This window comes from Lepidochelys olivacea, assembly GCF_965140295.1.
Source record: "Lepidochelys olivacea isolate rLepOli2 genome assembly, chromosome: 1".
Lineage (NCBI taxonomy): Eukaryota > Metazoa > Chordata > Testudines > Cheloniidae > Lepidochelys > Lepidochelys olivacea.
This window is the reverse complement of record NC_140411.1, coordinates 117,714,015-117,733,749: the sequence shown is the minus strand read 5'-3', so window position 1 is coordinate 117,733,749 and position 19,735 is coordinate 117,714,015. Positions and strand designations below refer to the sequence as shown.

At 39.8% G+C, this 19,735-nt stretch overlaps 1 long non-coding RNA gene across 3 annotated transcripts in view; it reads left to right on the top strand.

Moving 5' to 3' along the window:
- The window catches only part of LOC311514932, a 198,704-nt gene that overhangs the window by 21,390 nt on the left and 157,579 nt on the right, over positions 1–19,735 (top strand). Inside the window, exon 2 of one of the 3 annotated variants that reach the window (XR_014709983.1) lies at positions 12,360–12,529. The exons of the other annotated variants lie outside the window; for them this stretch is intronic. This is a non-coding gene — a long non-coding RNA (uncharacterized lncRNA). The remainder of the gene's footprint in view (positions 1–12,359; positions 12,530–19,735) is intronic. 3 annotated transcript variants of the gene reach the window in all.

Here is a 19,735-nt window from a genome sequence, read left to right as displayed (position 1 = left end):
GATTTACAAAGAAACTTAGGTGTGGTAATGCTCAGCATCACTGCACCTAACATTTAGGCACTTTGAAAATCAGTGGTACCCATAAAGCCTACGTTTGGCAACTAGGCTCCCTATACGGTGAGTGGGGAGGGATAGGCACCTCACAATGGGATTTACAAAAGCCAACACCTCTTGGCGGCTCCTTGCTTAAATTGGACAATGGGAGGTGCCAGGCTGTGGTGTGTTCTAAGCTCCTCCTCTCCCAGAGATAGGCACCTAAGTCCGAGCTACAGAGAAGTACATCTGTATGCTTGGGATTCTCAGCTGCAAACCTTCTCCTAACATTTACCCAGTGGTTAGGCTACTCACTTTGGATATGGGAGATCCCTGGTTCAAAGCCTTCTCCGCCTGAAGTAGAGAAGGGCATTTGAGGGCCCTAATCACTGGACTATGGGATATTCTCATGTGAGGCTCCCTCAGTTTATCCTGTTGAAGCTGTTCCACCGTGGATAAATAATGAAAGAATCGTTGGGTGTGTGAGAATGAGAGAGAACATGAGAATGATGCTGTAGGCTGGTGTCAAGGTTCCTCCCCCACTCTGAACTCTAGGGTACAGATGTGGGGACCTGCATGAAAAACCTCCTAAGCTTATCTTTACCAGCTTAGGTCAAAACTTCCCCAAGGTACAAAATATTACCCCTTGGACAGGCCGCTACCACCACCAAACTAATACTGGTTACTGGGGAAGAGCTGTTTGGACGCGTCCTTCCCCCCAAAATACTTCCCAAAACCTTGCACCCCACTTCCTGGACAAGGTTTGGTAAAAAGCCTCACCAATTTGCCTAGGTGACTACAGACCCAGACCCTTGGATCTTAAGAACAATGAACAATCCTCCCAACACTTGCACTCCCCCTTTCCTGGGAAATGTTGGATAAAAAGCCTCACCAATTTGCCTAGGTGACTACAGACCCAGACCCTTGGATCTTAGAACAATGAAAAAGCACTCAGTGTTTTACAAGAAGACTTTTAATAAAAAATAGAAGTAAATAGAAATAAAGAAATCCCCCCTGTAAAATCAGGATGGTAGATATCTTACAGGGTAATTAGATTCAAAAACATAGAGAACCCCTCTAGGCAAAACCTTAAGTTACAAAAAAGATACACAGACAGAAATAGTTATTCTATTCAGCACAATTCTTTTCTCAGCCATTTAAAGAAATCATAATCTAACACATACCTAGCTAGATTACTTACTAAAAGTTCTAAGACTCCATTCCTGTTCTGTCCCCGGCCAAGACGACTACAGACAGACCCTTTGTTTCTCTCCCTCCTCCCAGCTTTTGAAAGTATCTTGTCTCCTCATTGGTCATTTTGGTCAGGTGCCAGCGAGGTTACCTTTAGCTTCTTAACCCTTTACAGGTGAGAGGAGCTTTCCCCTGGCCAGGAGGGATTTCAAAGGGGTTTACCCTTCCCTTTATATTTATGACACGCCCCCCAAATCTCAGCTAGGGTGAAACACTGGCTGGGATTTCTTCCTGGAGCTCTAGGAAAACAGAGTTAATAAGACACATGCATCTCTAAATATACTACCAAGTACATAAAGACTAACAATATTTTCCACATCTCAAGGACGATTTTAACCAGTTGATTCTGGGAAACTTTCACGGGAGAGTGCATCAGCCACTTTGTTAGAAGCTCCTGAGATGTGTTGGATGTCGAAATCAAAATCTTGGAGAGCTAAACTCCACCGAAGAAGTTTTTTGTTAGTTTCTTTGACAGTGTGAAGCCACTTTAGTGCAGCATGGTCGGTTTGCAGGTGGAAACGCCGTCCCCAAACATATGGGCGTAGCTTTTCCAGAGCGTAGACAATGGCATAACATTCTTTTTCAGTGACTGACCAGTTGCTTTCCCTCTCAGACAGTTTTTTGCTGAGAAACACTACAGGGTGGAATTCTTGATCAGGTCCTTTCTGCATTAAAACTGCTCCCACACCACGCTCGGATGCATCTGTGGTTACTAGGAACGGTTTGTCAAAGTCTGGGGCCCTTAGTACAGGGTCAGACATGAGTGTCGCTTTAAGCTTGTTAAAGGCCTTCTGACACTTTCCGGTCCACTGAACAGCATTTGGCTGTTTCTTTTTGGTTAGGTCTGTCAGTGGGGCAGCGATTTGGCTGTAGTGCGGTACAAATCGTCTGTAATAACCGGCCAAGCCTAAGAAGGATTGAACCTGTTTCTTTGACTTTGGGACAGGCCACTTTTGGATAGCATCCACTTTGGCCTGTAGGGGGCTGATAGTTCCTTGACCCACCTGGTGTCCAAGGTAAGTCACTCTGTTTAGGCCTATTTGACACTTCTTAGCCTTAACAGTTAGTCCTGCCTCCCTTATGCGCTCAAGGACTTTTTGTAGATGTTCCAGGTGGTCTGCCCAGGAATCCGAAAATATGGCCACATCGTCAAGGTAGGCGACTGCATATTCTCCTAATCCCGCTAGGAGACCATCTACAAGTCTTTGGAAAGTGGCGGGTGCATTTCGCAGCCCGAAAGGGAGTACATTAAATTCATACAGCCCGAGATGTGTGATGAAGGCTGACCTTTCCTTGGCAGATTCATCTAGCGGTACCTGCCAGTACCCCTTGGTTAAGTCCAAGGTAGAGATGAACTGGGCCCTTCCCAGTTTCTCTAATAGTTCATCTGTGCGTGGCATGGGATAGTTGTCTGGGCGAGTTACAGCATTTAGCTTACGGTAATCCACGCAAAAACGTATTTCCCCATCTGGTTTGGGAACTAGAACCACTGGAGATGCCCATGCACTTTCAGAGGGGCGGATTACCCCCATCTGTAACATATCCTGGATCTCCCGTTCTATAGCAGTTTTAGCTTGAGGAGACACCCGGTAAGGTTGGACCCTAATTGGGTGAGCATTACCTGTGTCAATGGAGTGGTATGCCCGTTCAGTCAGTCCTGGGGTGGCTGAGAACGTTGGCGCGTAGCTAGTGCACAGCTCCTGGATCTGCTGTCGCTGCATACGCCCAAGGGTCATGGAGAGGTTCACCTCTTCCACACCACCAGCACATTTCCCTTCGTAGTAGACACCTTCAGGCCACTCAGCATCGTCTCCTCCCTGGGCTGTAAACTGACAAACCTTTAATTCTCTGGAATAAAAGGGCTTTAGAGAATTAATATGGTACACCTTAGGCTTTCGGTTGGAGGTGGGGAATGCTATGAGATAATTAACAGCTCCCAGGCGCTCCTGGACCACGAATGGCCCTTCCCACGATGCTTCCATTTTATGGGCCTGGAGCGCCTTTAAGACCATGACCTGGTCTCCTACTTTGAAGGAACGCTCTCTGGCATGTTTATCATACCAGGCTTTTTGCTCTTTTTGAGCATCCTGTAAGTTTTCTCTAGCAAGGGCTAAAGAGGTTCGGAGGGTGTTTTGTAGGTTGGTTACAAAGTCCAGAATGTTAGTTCCTGGAGAAGGTGTAAATCCCTCCCATTGCTGCTTCACCAACTGCAATGGCCCCTTAACCTCACGGCCATATACAAGTTCAAATGGGGAAAACCCTAAACTGGGATGTGGTACAGCTCTGTAGGCAAAGAGCAACTGCTGCAATACTAGGTCCCAATCATTGGAGTGCTCATTTACGAATTTACGTATCATGGCCCCCAAAGTTCCATTAAACTTCTCCACCATGCCATTTGTTTGATGATGGTAAGGAGTGGCAACCAAGTGATTTACCCCATGAGCTTCCCAAAGGTTTTTCATAGTTCCTGCCAGGAAATTAGTCCCTGCATCTGTGAGGATGTCGGAGGGCCAACCTACCCTGGCAAAAATGTCTGCTAGTGCCTGGCACACACTTTTAGCCCTGGTGTTGCTCAGAGCTACTGCTTCCGGCCATCGGGTGGCAAAATCCATGAAAGTCAGTATGTACTGCTTTCCTCTGGGTGTCTTTTTCGGAAAAGGACCCAGAATATCCACAGCTACTCGCTGAAATGGAACTTCAATGATGGGGAGTGGCTGGAGAGGAGCTTTCCCCTGGCCAGGAGGGATTTCAAAGGGGTTTACCCTTCCCTTTATATTTATGACAGCTGGTTTTAGAGAACTCACCTGGGAGGTGGGGAGAACCAGGATCCATTCCTTTCTGGCTCCAGTAAATTATTTAATTATTGCAAACATTTAGGCTCTGAATAACTTTAGATGCCTAGAGGGTTCAGGGATATCTGAATGGGGGGGGGTTGTGAATTCTATTGGGGCCTGACTTTAGGATTTAGGTGTCTAAAGTAGCAGTTTGGTGCCCTAGTCCTTTGTGAATCCAGGCCATAGCTTTTAAGAACAGAAGGAACAATTGTGGTCATGTAATCTGACCTCCTTTGTAACACAGGCCATAGGATTTCCCTTAATTAATTTGTTTGAACTAGAGTAGATATGTTTGAAAAAAGTCACAAGGCCAATTGACTGGATCAGAAGTACGGCGGGAGTTAGAAAGCCAGACAAGCTGGGGAGCTGCATCAAACCTAAAGATCTCAATAACACACTAAAATGCTCATACTGTTCCCTGCCAACAATCACTGAAATATTGCCAAGTCAAGCAAACACAGACGTTTCTTCAGTCACCGGCCTCGAGGATGGCTTCTGGCCAGTGAAATTGGACACAGGAAGCAGTTACTTGACAACTTCCCAGATCCTGTTTGGGTGATATCAGTGGCTCATGATGCCGTACAGAAGTGTAAAGAAAGTGTTTCAGAAGGTATCTACAGAGATAGCCGAAAGCCTTGAGAGGTTTGTCTGGTGTGGATATCAAAGCAGATGACTTTTTTTTTAATGACTGTAGTGAAGGAATGAATGCACATATAACTAACCATAATCACAAGTTTGCACTGGTAGTGAGGGCAAGAAAGAACAATCTCAAGCAGAGCGAAAAGAGAGGGATTGACCATCAGTTGTAGAGTACTGCACATCTTTTCCCCACTGAAAGGTTGCATCCAGAGCTAGAGAAAATCTGAGCAATTCTGGCTATGACTAAACCAGACAATTGGCAAGCAGAGTAATGCTTGGTGAATTAATTTGCAAAAATCCTTCCTCTCCTGTCTGATGTGTGTAAGCCTCTCTGATGACTAATTGGGAATGGTGCTGTCTGGGAAATCTCAACATGGCAAAGCAACTGAAATGAGAAAAAGACTCTGTAAACCTTTACTTAGGTGCTACTATATCAGTGAGGATGCCACAATGCAGTATAATGCAAGTGAGAAGTGAACCCTATTAATGGGAAGGCAGCCTGTAACTTTTGGTTCAAGATCTCTTTCAGCGGAAATTGAGAAAAATGAATAGAGTACAGACCAGGATCTGGGCCTTCATTTTTGTCAAATAAAAGTTTTGAATTCTGGAGCACAAGAAGATAGTCACTATATTTAATAATAACAATACTACTAATAATAATTAATAAATAACCGTAATAATTAATAGGTACCAGCTCACAAGTCCCCACAAACAGCCTCACTTTATTTGATTGTTATGTAATTTGCAGGATCCCAATCTACAAATGGGAATGAAGGAGTCTGTTCTCCTGTGAATGCAAGCATGATCATTTATGTTGCTTGAATGCAAACTGAGCATGAAATTAGAATGTGAACAAGACTGAAGGGAAAGGTTCAGAATATTGTCAGAAACAGAACTGGGAGAGTTCATACAGCTCTAATACAAAGTTAATGCTCATCTTATCTTAATTTTTATCTAAGAAATAGGTGGCATTTTACTTTTGTTTTGCCATATGCATAAGTTATAATACATTATCAGTCCACAAGGAGTGATCAGGATTGATCCATGCTAATTACAAACTTATTTAGAAACTATATAAATATATCATTGGGTTTGTTTTTTTTTTAAAAATGATTCATTCTATGTTGATAGACTTTTTGTTGCCTGTTGGCAGATGAAGAATACCACCTCAGCTGGCAAAAGGGTTTAGCTTTACTTCTTGTATCTCATTCCTAAAGGATGTGAAGAGTTAATCGTTTCTCAGCTACTCTCCCTTTTACTGTTCACCAAACATAAATTCTAGAAGATTAAAATGTAGCATAATAGTCATTCCAGCAGTCTAGTTCCATGCTGTCATACTATTACATAATGATACTGTTACATAAGAAACCAAGGTTAGGGTCCTAATCTTGGTATTGCACATCTCAGACCAAGCTCCTGGAATGGGAGTGTTACTCCCCCAAAAGGTCTTGGAATGTTGTGTGAACAGCTCACTCAGCCCTTAGGTAAGGAAAGAGCATGTGGAAAATCTCCTCAGGATGACTTGTGAAGGAAATATGCCTAGTTTATTTTGGCTAAAGGGTAGGCCCTTATATCAAAGATTATGGTGGAGGGGGAAGAGATTAAAATGGGTGATGGGGAGATTCCAGAGGCCACAGCACTCCCTCCAGTAGGCAAAAAGTATTAAGCCGTTATAATTTCTAATTAGTTGAACTAGAACTGTTTCAGTGGATGATGAAATAGTTCTGCATGCTGTGGACCTCATTCTGATCCCACACTGGTTTTACATGTTGTAATTGTGTTACTCTTGATTTAAACTAGTGAACTGAAAGAGAAATCAGGCCCTCCAACTTGAAAAGCATCTTCATGCTTCAGTGTTTCTTTGTACAATTAAATCAACTCATACTATGCTGCATGCTGTATCCGGACACATTTCTGGTCCTGAAGCTGTTAAGACTGTTTGATGTAGTGATGCCATGTGAATAGGAAAGATAGGTAAGTGTACAACAGAGCCTGGACAGGTACCAGTACCACTCAAGGAAGGTCTCTGGCAGTGGAGAGGCAGTGGGGAAAGGCTGCCAGCTCCTTGCTCCTGGTGCCCTTTCCCTCTGCAGGGAAAGATTCTGGCAGTGAGGATCTATTGAAGACTTTTCCCACTGCCTCCCCTTTACGAGGGCTTTTCACTGACATGTGTAGCTACACACAGCAGTGTGGACGCAGAGTGCTTTTCACGGGCGTGTAGCTATATGTACACGATATGCTGCTGCAACAAATAGTGAATAATATAGATGTAGCCTTGATGTCTCAGCATAGAGTATCAGATAATGCTTATGCACATTCACAGTGGTAAAAAGTTTGATTTTGAGGAAACAGTTTTGCTCATCGTTATCCACTTACAATATATTTTTTTTCTTTTCATCCGGTAAATTGGTGAGATAATTTAGTTCTCTGCTTTTAAATACATATATACGTACATACCTTTGTATTGTGATCTGTCTGACAGTGATATTTCAATGACTAATTTGTATTCAAGAGCACCTACAGTTATTTTGATTCCATTAAAGATTTAAATTTCATAATACAAAATGTAGCGTTAACTCAACAATATGTCAGGAATACTACCAATAATAAAGTATGGAACTGTTCCATGTTCTTTGTTTGTTTGTATTACCATAGTGCCTAGAAGGCCTACTTGTGGACAAGGATCCCACTGTGCTAGACACTGTAGAAACACCAGTGAAAAATATGGTCCCAGCTCCAAAGAGCTTACAATCTAAGTATAAGACAAAAGGCAACAGACAGATACAGACAGGCTGACAAGGAAACAGTATTGGTCAGCATGATAGGCAGTGGCCTCAGAACATCAGCAGCCTAGCCGCTGTCAAGTTGTGGGTTTTGGGGGTTCTTGTATTTTTGGGGTTTTGTGCAGGCATCATGGCAAAAGAGAGTTTTGAGGAGGGTTTGCGAATGCTACAGAGAGCTCCTTTCAAGCACGAGGGATGTCATGAACAAAAGCACAAATGTGCTTGTTTGAAAATGTAACAAGTGGGTAATGCAGGCTTGTGCGATGGGCTGATGGGAAGCAGGAGCTGACATCTTGGAATGAGAGATGATCGGTAGGGTGGGCGTGGGCCACTAAGGACTTTGCAAGTGAAGACAAGCAGCTTATCGTTGATGTGATGGAGAATGTGGAGCTAGTGAAGGGATGCAAAGATTGGGGTAATGTGGCCCGAGTGGTTGGCCAGGAGAATGGTCTTTGCATCAACATTCTGAATAGATACGAGAGGGGCAAACTGCATTTGGGAAGGCCAGAAAAAGAATGTTGCAGTAATTGAGATGTGAAGTGATGAGAACCTGGGCAAGAGCCTTAGCTGTTTGGATGGATGGGAAAGGCCATATCTTAGAGATACATTATGTAGAAGAGAAGTGTGGAGAGATTCCTGGGTGGGTGACAAATAGATGAGATTAAAGATTGAAAAAAAACCAAAACCCACCACCATCACACACAAGGACAGGGTGGAGGTGTGCTTCTGGCCAAGCGCTGACTTGCTGGCTGGCAAGGTCCCGCTGCTATAGGCACAGCCGCCCAATTGCAGTCCTCATTGGTGGTGATGGGGCCTGGACAGGCTTACTTCCTTGTCACGTACAATTTGTCCCAAACAAAGACACAGATCTTCAGCTGATGTAAATCCACATAGCTTCACTGACTTCAGATTATCTGTCCTGGTCAGAGAGATGTCTGACAAGCAAGTTCTTAAGAGTGTGAGCTTTTTAGGGTGTGGATCTGTGTTTTCCTGCGTTAGTGTGTTGACAATGCCTACCACATTGTGGGCATTACAAGAATTAAAAAACAACATAACAGTAATATCTGTACTAGAAACATGAAGTGTAATTTTGTAATAGGGAAAATATAAATTATGTATTTGATACTTTAAAGAAAAACAATTATTTACTTTCTGGATAAAGCAGGTGCATTTGTAAGAAATTATAAACTATCATCAGCTACAGTTTATGGGAACTAGTAACTAATTTCAATAGGAATGTTTTTCTGCCATTGAGAAACTGCATAACCTCTGGGAAGTTCTACATTGACATTCATTTAGAAATTTAAAATGAGACAGAATGTGATTTCAACTAGAAAGGCATAAAATTAGAAGTCTCATCCAAGACGAATTTAGATTATATGATTATTCAATGTATTATTTATGTTAAGTTTTCACCAGGTTATCTATCACTCAATAAAGAAAGATAACTTTTTTATTAAGCACGGTAGTGATGTGTGATGAGGAATAGCTTTTCCATATGAGTTTCAGGAAAACACACATACATACATACATACATACATACATATATATTCCCACTTTATTCTGCATTGGCAAAACCATGCTCCATAACAAAGCTTACATGAAGAAATAATAAATTGTACTTAAATAAAGTGCTTTTCATGCAAAGATTTCAAAGCATTTTACAAGCATTAAAGGCACGTGATAGAAGGTGAAAAAAGACATGGTCACAGGAGTGAATGGCAGCTCTGGGATAAACCCTGATTCTATTCAGATCTTGCCTACAGAGAACAGTTTAATGAAAGGTTGTGCTTCTTTCTGGAGACAACCAGGTACATATAAGAAATCTGGAAATGAAGAGTTAGCAAGTCAGGCTGCAAACGGAGTGATATGTAGAAAGAAGTCTAATTTATTGCAGAGATGTCTTTGTTAAATTGTATGTTTCAACTTCTCTGGAAGACTGATGTTTTTTGGTAAGTGAGTGTTAGAAGTCAGGCTGTCTGTCAATATTTGGGCCCAACCCTACAGTCCTTACTCCAGCAGGACTCCTGTTGAATTCAATCGGAGTTTTATCCTATATTTTAAAATATATGAAAACAAGAGTAAGTGAAAGAAAGGCATTGATGCTAGGCCATTAAGAACAGTCTTCTCTTGCTGTAGGATAGATAAATTTTGTCTGAACTTAAAACTAAACACATGTGAATGAATTAGTTGTCCACAGGAAACCACCACTGATATTTTTATTTCTTATGATAAAACATTAAAGCAAGATATACAGCAGATTTCTGTAACGTATCCAGTAGAAATCTGCATTTTTCTTTTGCTTGCTCTTTCGGCTTATTTTATAACAGCATGGCTTGATTAGCCTAACAAGTAATAATGAATTTTAGCACAAAGTAGACTGAAATGCAACAAACATTGTTGATACAGTTCAAAAGAGTTAATCAACTATGCAAATTTAAATTAAGACTCAGAGAGCTAGAAAAGATTTAGGACAATTCATGGTATATATCCTGCTTCAGAGTAACAGCCGTGTTAGTCTGTATTCGCAAAAAGAAAAGGAGTACTTGTGGCACCTTAGAGACTAACCAATTTATTTGAGCATAAGCTTTCGTGAGCTACAGCTCACTTCCCCAAGTAGCTATATGGAAACTGGACTGAACATATGTGGAGGGAAAAAACATTCCATAAAATAAAATCATTACATACTATATCTATTTATTGTTTAACAAAAAGTATATTCCTAGTATGTCCTGAATTTTTGTATAGTAAGTATAGCAGTAGCATCTTAAATCTAAAAAATGAAAGACCTTTTTCTGTAAGTTTTCTATTGTGGAAAAACAAAGATGAATATCCTCACTCAGCTGTTGCATCCTGTAATCAATGACTGGGGAAAGTGAATATGAGAACTGAACAAAATGCTTTATTTAATCAGATTTTTTAAAGAAGTAGGTTTACAGTAATTTGAATATTATGGGGCTGTTTGTTGTAGAAATATTATTTTGCCTCAGAAAAGTTGAATTTTTTTAAATAATCGTTTTTTTCCTATTGGATTTAATTTAAGTTATAGTGAGTGCCCAGGCAGCAAATAACTGGTATATGAGTTTGGAGTCTCCTCTAAACTTGTATTTACATCCTATCTATATGCCAAAAGCTTCATTTATTGAATCAAGCCCTAGATAATGAATAATGGAACCCTTATTCATTATTTTCTCAGAGTTCTTTGTCATATATAAAAATTATAGATTGCTTTAATAATATACATTTTCCATATTACTTTTTAGTCTTCATGCACTAGAAATCCATTATAACTAAAAGGATCATGTGACCTTGTTTTTCATATGATGTGCTGCCCCGTGTCTTTCATGACACCTGAAGTGTCATCAGTTTTCTCCTTCACCAATCAAAATATGTGTAATTTTAAAATATATTTAACTAACTACAAAAAGGCTGTTCAAGATGTATACCAATTTAAAAAAATCTCACTGTGTGTTTACCAGGAACAAGCAGTCTGGTGGAATGAGTGTTCAGTGTGATTGACAATGTTTGGAGTGAAGAGGAATGTGGAATGAATGTAGACACTATCAAAGCTGTTCCTTTGCTCACAGTGCATGTTAACAGAACTTGCTCAATGTCTTATAAGCAACTCACTCAGAACACCACTGGAAACTACAAAGCGTGTTGCCGTTTGAAGTGCGAGTGTGGTCACGTGCAAGCGCTGGGAGAGAGCTCTCCCAGTGCTCCTGGTAATCCATGTCCACCAGGGGATTAGCTCCAAGCACTGGGAGTGTGACTCCCAGCGCTCAGAACCTGTCTACACTTAGCACTTTAAAGCGCTCAGACTTTCTGCGCTCAGGGAGGTGATTTTTCACGTACCTGAACCAGCAAGTTAGAGCGCTATAAAATATAAGTGTAGAAAAACCCTAAATTACAGAAAAATATCCTTTGCTCCAAAAAATATGCACATATTTCAGTGGAGTCAGAAGCTGACAATAGTGAATGTCAACAAATAAAATGTACTGTTGTCTTTTTGCCTATTTTAGTGCCCTAAAAAATGGTACCACAAAAAGTGTCCTGATCACCTTATTTTTGATGATTTGATGGTCACCCTATTTTTACTAAAGAAGAGCCCAAACCCAACCCAACCCCCCATCCAAACATTCTACGCTTTGAGGAAGTTCAAGTCCAAATCCAAACTTCACCACCTGGAAACTGTTTTTAATTGGAACTTCATTCATATTTGAGGACTGTGGCGTAAAGAAGTAGAGTTCTGCATAATTCCAAATTGTGTTTTGCTCAGCCAATTATAGATGGATGTGAAACTGCATATCCATAAACAAACAAACAAACAAAACAAAACAAAATTTGTTGAATTTTTCCATATGTGCTGTCAGAAAGGCCACATCCTTACTCATTAATTTGTCTCATTGTTATCCTCTGTCCTCTTTCTCCTCTCTTTTTAATTTTCAACTATGTTGGCAGTAAGATGATGTGCGTTATGTCCTTGAAGAATAAAGTCATGAGTTGAATGAGGCAACTGCCCATACTGTGCATTCCAATTGCATTTATTGGTGAACAAAATGAAAAATGATCAGTAGAGTTTGGGGGAGGGGGAGTTACCAAGAATATTTGTTGGAATGTTTAAGTTAATTTGCTTTGACAGTATTCTTACCCTTTTTCTGTTCGCTTTTTACTGAATCATCTAGCAAAGGAATATACAGGAAATACTGGATTTTAAGGACTAGATTGAGTTTAGCCTTCAGTCAGAGGTGGTGCCCACAAGCTCCCCCCAGGAAGAAAGCATGACTCAGAGTAACAGTTTTTCCCCTTTGTGCTCTAGGGAGAAAGTAAGTGCCTGTTACCATTGAAAGAGTGCTTCTATCTGCCAGCTTTGCATCTGGCCAGTTGTGGGGGGAGCAGATGGAGGCAAGATGCTACTCGCTCACTTGCTCATAGAAGGGAGTATCTGAAGAGCGGGGGTTGTGTTCCACACCAGGCCACAAATCCAAGGTAGGCTAAGTAGGTATTGAGTTGGAAAAGAATCCAATCTGGTCCCAAATGAATATTGCAGACTATTGGTACGAAGGGAGTGATGAATGTGTAACATTGTGTGTTTGCATGATAAATCTGTTTCTAAGAGTCAAGGTTATTATTCATGGACTCTAAACTTACCATGTTACATGTATCTCCAGTGAAAGCAGCTCAACACCTGAATATCAATATTTTTAATTCAATGGGCTACTCACAAACTAGCTATAGTCCAAATATTTTTCACATAAATTATTCAGGCACTAATTTTGGATAACAAATACATTTGAGAAAATCAGTCTGTTCACAAATAATTCACAAACAGAAAGAGGTAAAATTTGTAAAATAACAATATTAACTGTGAATTAGTTCCTCAGTTTCAGTAAGAGAGTATGTGTGTGTATTGTATAGAAAATGTTTGTCCTTTATTGAAAGGAATTATGTAAAGTAAAATAATGGAGTAACACATTAATTATAATATACTACCTTTCAAGTTTTTTGATTGTCCTTCACTTTGCATCTTTTTAATTTCCGTTTTGACACTAAAACTTATGTATTGAATTCATGTTTTGATCCAGTAAAGGAAGATAGCCAATTATCCGCTTTGTTTCTTTGTATAATGTATATTGTGTGCTCACATGTGCATTTTGATTCTGCAAACTCTCCTTGAAAACATATTAGTATGCTAGAGCCCAATTTATCCCATCAGCTATATGCATGCCACTCCCATTGAAGACAATTAAAATTACATGTGCACAAAAATGATAGCATAATAGGGCCCTCAGTGTCTACAGAGGGCTCCACTGGGTACTCCAGGAAATTGCTCATCAGTAGGGAAAGAGAAATCTGAAAGAAATGGATCACCATTTTTAAAAAAAATGGACACATCATACATCATCTTGGGAAATAGTGCCCTGATGACAGAAGGATAGAGAGCATGTCTATCTGACTCAGGTATTATAATAAAAGCTAAAGGTTTATAGATAGCTCTAAAAGTCATTTAAAATAATTTAAATATATCATCCAGAGAAAGATGAAACCAGCTTACTTTTCTTGTTTAGCGTATTCTACAGGACTTTGGTGTCAACAACACAGTATATGAATCCCTTAGAGCTGTTTCTCTCACCCTTACCCAATTTCATTGGGGCTATTTGAGGCATAAGGTAGCATTCAACATAAGTAAAGACGTTAGAATTTGTCATTTAGGAAGTAGAACATTGGTGTATGAGTTCTCTATAGTACTAACCAGTGCCTGGAAGGTTTGTTTTTTGTTATCTATCTATCTAATCTATCAGAATGTCTGTCTCACTAGTGGAAGCCAAGCTGAGACTGAGATATAGATGGCCAAGATGAAAGTTCAAAAGGCTGAAATTATTATTTGCCGTAGATTTGGCTTTAATCCAATCTTGTTTTATTACAAGTTGTTTTAATACAATTGCTTTGCTTTACTTTTTTTCTCCCCTGAGCAGGTGTTATCCTTCTGGGTCAATCTAAGCTTAGACTTTGAGTCTCAGGAATACATGGTGCTTCTCAGACCACTGATTCTTGGTTGGTCAAGGCTACCTCTTTTGTCTCCTTTCTGAGTTTATTGCTGCACTAAGTCAGGCAGCAAGCTTATGCTGACATCTGCAAAAAGAATTTCATAGAGAATTATTTTTTTTACAAGCTGATTCTGCCTTTTTCCCTCAGACCTACAATATGTGCTTTCATTGTTCCCAAACCAACTTATGAATATGTTGATGCCGTTTTCTCTTTTTTTAAGCTCCCATCTGAGTTCTGTTCATCACAGATGTTTAGACACACAGCTGTCCATCTACAGTGGTTCTGCATGAAAGACCATGGCTGTTGTGTACAAAAGAGGGGATTCAGGCAAATGTACTATAAATAGATAGCATTGTCTGCCTCTTCATTCTCCGCTAGAGTCCTAAATTCTGGCACTGGAATATTTGCTACTTTATCAAAATAGTTCGTGCCTCCTGCTACAGCTGAACTGTAAAATGGAGCACAACCTGAGCTCATGTTATTGATATTGTTTGTGAAAAGTTTCAGTTATCTGTAAAGCAGGAAGATGGTCACTCTTGAATAGCTTCAGATTATATACAATGCACTAAGAACAAAGCAAGTCCTGCATGACACAATATCTTCACCTGTGAGATTCAGTAGCATTCATGAGTCGCAAACTGACTTTGCCTTGAAAATGCTTCTCGGTCTTAGAACCAGATTTTCAGAAATGCTCAGCACCCAGCATGCTGGGCCCTTTTATAAATCTGGCCATTGAGGATCAGGAGCATGTGTAAGGGTTCATCCATTATAATAAATCCAGTTCTGGTAAATGGATGAGATGGAACTGCTGATTATCTCAAGGCATATGTTTTGAGAGGAGAGGAGGCAACGTGTGCTCCGTCAAGGGCCCATATCACCATAAGCACAAATGAATCTTTAAATATCATATGTGTCCAAACTGCATTATATGTATCTTATTTGTGTCCCGTGGCTTCTTGGATCAGGAACCATATCTTCCTGTGTATACAGCACTGACACTCAAATTTTGACCTTGTTTCCTTTTTTCCTTTTGGTGATGGTGAAAAGAGTTTTATTTTGTTTGTTTGAGATAAAGTCATGAAAGAAGGTTCTAGTCAGGATGAGGAAATGTAATATAACGTATTGGTTTGGATGTATAGTTTTGAAAGGTCTGCTTAGACTAGCTTAGACAATAATTTATTAAGACATGTCAATTTTTATAATTCGTGTTTAGTTTATTTTCTTAAGCCCCTAGAAATCTTAGGCCAGATTCACCAGCAAAAAAGTTAGTGGACCCTTTGAACTCTGATAAACACCTTTATTTTTAGGGTCATTCAAGAACTCCTTTTCCAACTGACTTCAAATGTGGTAGAATAGTTCAACTTAAACTGATCTAACTTGCCCAGTATTTGTGGAAGCATTTGTCACAGGCTGCTGTCAGAAGCTGGGATCCTGGGCCAGATGGACCATTGATCTAAACCAGCATGGCAGTTCTTATTAAATTTTCAGTGGACAAATAATCAACTTTTTGCCAGCACTAAAGTTGTATCTATTTATAGATACTGATAGATATAGTGTGTGAGTGTATTATATATATACACACAGAGATAAAAAAGAGACTCTAAAGTATGTGGCACTGCTTTGAAAACAGTTACAAAACCAGTGTCATAGAATTTGATAATGATGAGGGTATCAGTGGAATAATTTGGGTATGGCTAGATTATCAAAAAACAAGAAGGAACTTCAATTAACATCTGTAATAGACCCCCAGAACTATAAAAGAGTGATAAAAATATTCATAGAACAACTATTGAGTAGTTCACCACCACAAAATACTGTCCTGAAGGTGACAGTAGCTGTCCAAACATCTGTTGAATTTACAAATAAACCTACTATAAATATGGATCAGCAAAGAGATTTATAGCCACACATAGAATGGTATAGGGATCCTGTAAGAGTTTTTTAGCTTCTGTAGTGGAATTTTTCATTATCCAAGAAACAGTAATAGCAAGTCAAAGTAGAGGAGAAACCATCTTGAATCTACATTCTAACAGGGAAGAACGGAATGAGCATATGAGGGTAGTTAAGAAACTTAGTTATAGTAACAATGTCCTGCTTCAAGTCACATCTACTAATAAAGAATAGGTTTGTGGATACACAAGGAAAGTAGCTTTCAATAAAGCAACTTTTAAAGCAAGAGGGATACCATATCTAAGGTTTAACAAGATAACAGTTTCATTACAAATGAAAAACTCAACCTATAAGAAGATGCCAGTGTGACTGAAAAAGGGTCTAGATAAAGGTTCAGCATTAAAAATGTGTTATAAAAAAACCAATTCTTGAGTGGCTATCAAAACAAATATACGATAAGGGGGATTTTCAAAAGTACTCTGCCTAACTCTGTCACTGTGTAAAACTCCCATTGACTTCCATGGGGGCAGCAAATGTTTTAAACTCTCATGGTACATTGTCAGTCAGAACTTTCAAAGAAAATAAATATTTGGAAAAAAGCCCTCTGTAATATGATGTGTGATTTTTCTGCCATTGCTAAGACAACAAATACAAGAGTTTATACAGCAACCAAAAAAGGAGTTCACATTACTTGGTAAAGACATATATTTAGTTGTTGACTGAAACCTTCATCCAACACTGAAGCCAAGCTAATACTATGGTTTGAAAATTTTTATCTATATTATTTGAAAATTGCTTTTTATTTTTGTATGCCACTCTGCCACTTGGTTATCATGGTAGTTCTAGTCTAAGTGGAAACGGGAATAACCAATAAACTCACAAGAGTGACTTCCAAGATTTCCAACTCACTTTTGAAGACTCAGTCGGCTTGAATAAGCATCCACATTTTTGGGTGCTTATCAGAGCAGAACCATGGAAACTTGAAGGTTTCCCATTTCTACCTTGAGTGCAGTACGTCAAGTAGACCTGATGGAAATGTGTTTTGCTTGACCGTCATTTAGTTGCTTGTTAAGCAGAGATGAAGCAAAGAAGGGTGGATACAGTATTTTAGGGATCAGTGAAAAAGCACACTGTACACTGAGTTAAAGTTAGTATTTTATTGACTATTTTGGGCTTCTTCCAGCAGTTTGAAAAGGTACATGATGCATTTTATTATATTAATTGGGCATGAGAGATGCACATAAAAAAGCACTGGGTTCATACTGGGTATCTGTGAGAGGCAGCTATTTTTAAAAATCTATAGGTGGTTCAGTACCACAGGTAATTAAGTTCCAACACATTTCTCCTTTGACTTCTTGCACGAGGGTGGTCTGCAAAGCAGGAAAAAAAGAAAATATCTTTAAAGGCATTACAACATTTTTTAGCTTGATCCTTAGAGGATATACTTTGTTACTTTGCTATTGTATTCCCACTTAAGGAAGTATTTACATAGCCAGAAAGAAGCCCTCTCCAATATTCAGAGATGAGTACATTAATACAGCCACTTATGTTGTATATTGGTGCAGGTGTTTTTCAGAAAAGCAAAGTACTTGCTTGGTAGTGATGACATGGGCATCCTGAAGTGTATAAATTTTTATGAATAGGCCCCTTGGCAATTACAGATGTGTTAGTAAGTTTCCACTTTCACTGAGAATATAAAAAACAATTTTGTTTTCTTTCTCAGATTTAGGACTTTTTTAAACAACACAGAAGGCATTTTACTTGATTTCAAAAGTACAGTTTATATTGGGAAATCAGTTTATTTCTAATACTGCATTTGTCATATTTAAGAGTGAGTTTGTGAGTTAATAACAAAAACATTTTTTTAAATGAGCTGTAGGATTCTTTGCTGACATCCTGTGCTTATTTCCCTGTCTTTATCTTTTAATCTTTTAATTGGAAAGATAGAAACATTGTCTATGTAGCAATGAATTCCTTGTAATCCCTATAACATGGCTTCCATGTTCTCCATTCCACTGAAACTGCCCCAGTCAAACTCACCAATTACGTCCTTTGAAGCCAAATCCAAAATTTCTTCTATATTCTCATCCTTCTCCAATCTTTTGTGGCTTTGGAGATTGTGAACCTCCACCTAGATGCTCACTCTTCTGCTTCTGTGACTGCTCTTCACGTATCATCTTCTGTCTCCCACTATTCATCGTAGTAATTCAGGGCTCTGTCATTGAGTCTCTTCTCCCTCTTTCCTTTGACATCTCATTTGATATCATGTGCTCAATTATGGCAGCTGTACTGATGACTTGCAGATCTATCTCTTCACTCCATTTTCCATCTACATATTGTAACCTGATCTTAGATTATGTGTTAATTATATTGATTATTTAAGAATCCCCAGTTATCACTTTGAGGATTGACAGATTCTTGCCCCAAGATCAGGCCCAGTATTATTTAAATTATTATATAGCTGGGAACCCTGATGTACATTGCAACACTCACAATGTAGGAACTCTTTTATATTTACAAATATAATTTAATAATACATTTAGCACAGTCACAAACACACCAACTTGGTAAGGTAGATAGAGATATTACAGAATGTACATCTGCACATCCATATACTCACACCATTCCTTGTAGAACAATCTGAAATGTTAGCCACTGTCATGGCCCCACAGTATGCCAACATTTTTCAGGCTGACTTAGAACAATGTTTCCTCAGCTCTCGTCCCTTAGCGCCCCTCCTCTACTTGTGCTACATTTATGCGGATCCGATGAAGTGAGCTGTAGCTCATGAAAGCTTATGCTCAGATAAATTTGTTAGTCTCTAAGGTACCACAAGTATCATAGAATCATAGAATATCCGGGTTGGAAGGGACCACAGGAGGTCATCTAGTCTAACCCCCTGCTCAAAGCAGGACCAATCCCCAATTAAATTATCCCAGCCAGGGCTTTGTCAAGCCTGACCTTGAAAACTTCTAAGGAAGGAGATTCTACCACCTCCCTAGGTAACGCATTCCAGTGTTTCACCACCCTCCTAGTGAAAAAGTTTTTCCTAATATCCAACCTAAACCTCCCCCACTGCAACTTGAGACCATCACTCCTTGTCCTGTCCTCTTCTACCACTGAGAATAGTCTAGAACCATCCTCTCTGGAACCACCTCTCAGGTAGTTGAAAGCAGCTATCAAATCCCCCCTCATTCTTCTCTTCTGCAGACTAAACAATCCCACTTCCCTCAGCCTCTCCTCATAAGTCATGTGTTCCAGACCCCTAATCATTTTTGTTGCCCTTCGCTGGACTCTCTCCAATTTATCCACATCCTTCTTGTAGTGTGGGGCCCAAAACTGGACACAGTACTCCAGATGAGGCCTCACCAATGTCGAATAGAGGGGGGCAATCACGTCCCTCGATCTGCTCGCTATGTCCCTACTTATGCATCCCAAAATGCCATTGGCCTTCTTGGCAACAAGAGGACACTGCTGACTCATATCCAGCTTCTCATCCACTGTCACCCCTAGGTCCTTTTCCGCAGAACTGCTGCCTAGCCATTCGGTCCCTAGTCTGTAGCTGTGCATTGGGTTCTTCCGTCCTAAGTGCAGGACCCTGCACTTATCCTTATTGAACCTCATCAGATTTCTTTTGGCCCAATCCTCCAATTTGTCTAGCTCCCTCTGTATCCTATCCCTGCCCTCCAGCATATCTACCAGTCTTCCCAGTTTAGTATCATTCTCAGATTTGCTGAGAGTGCAAACCACACCATC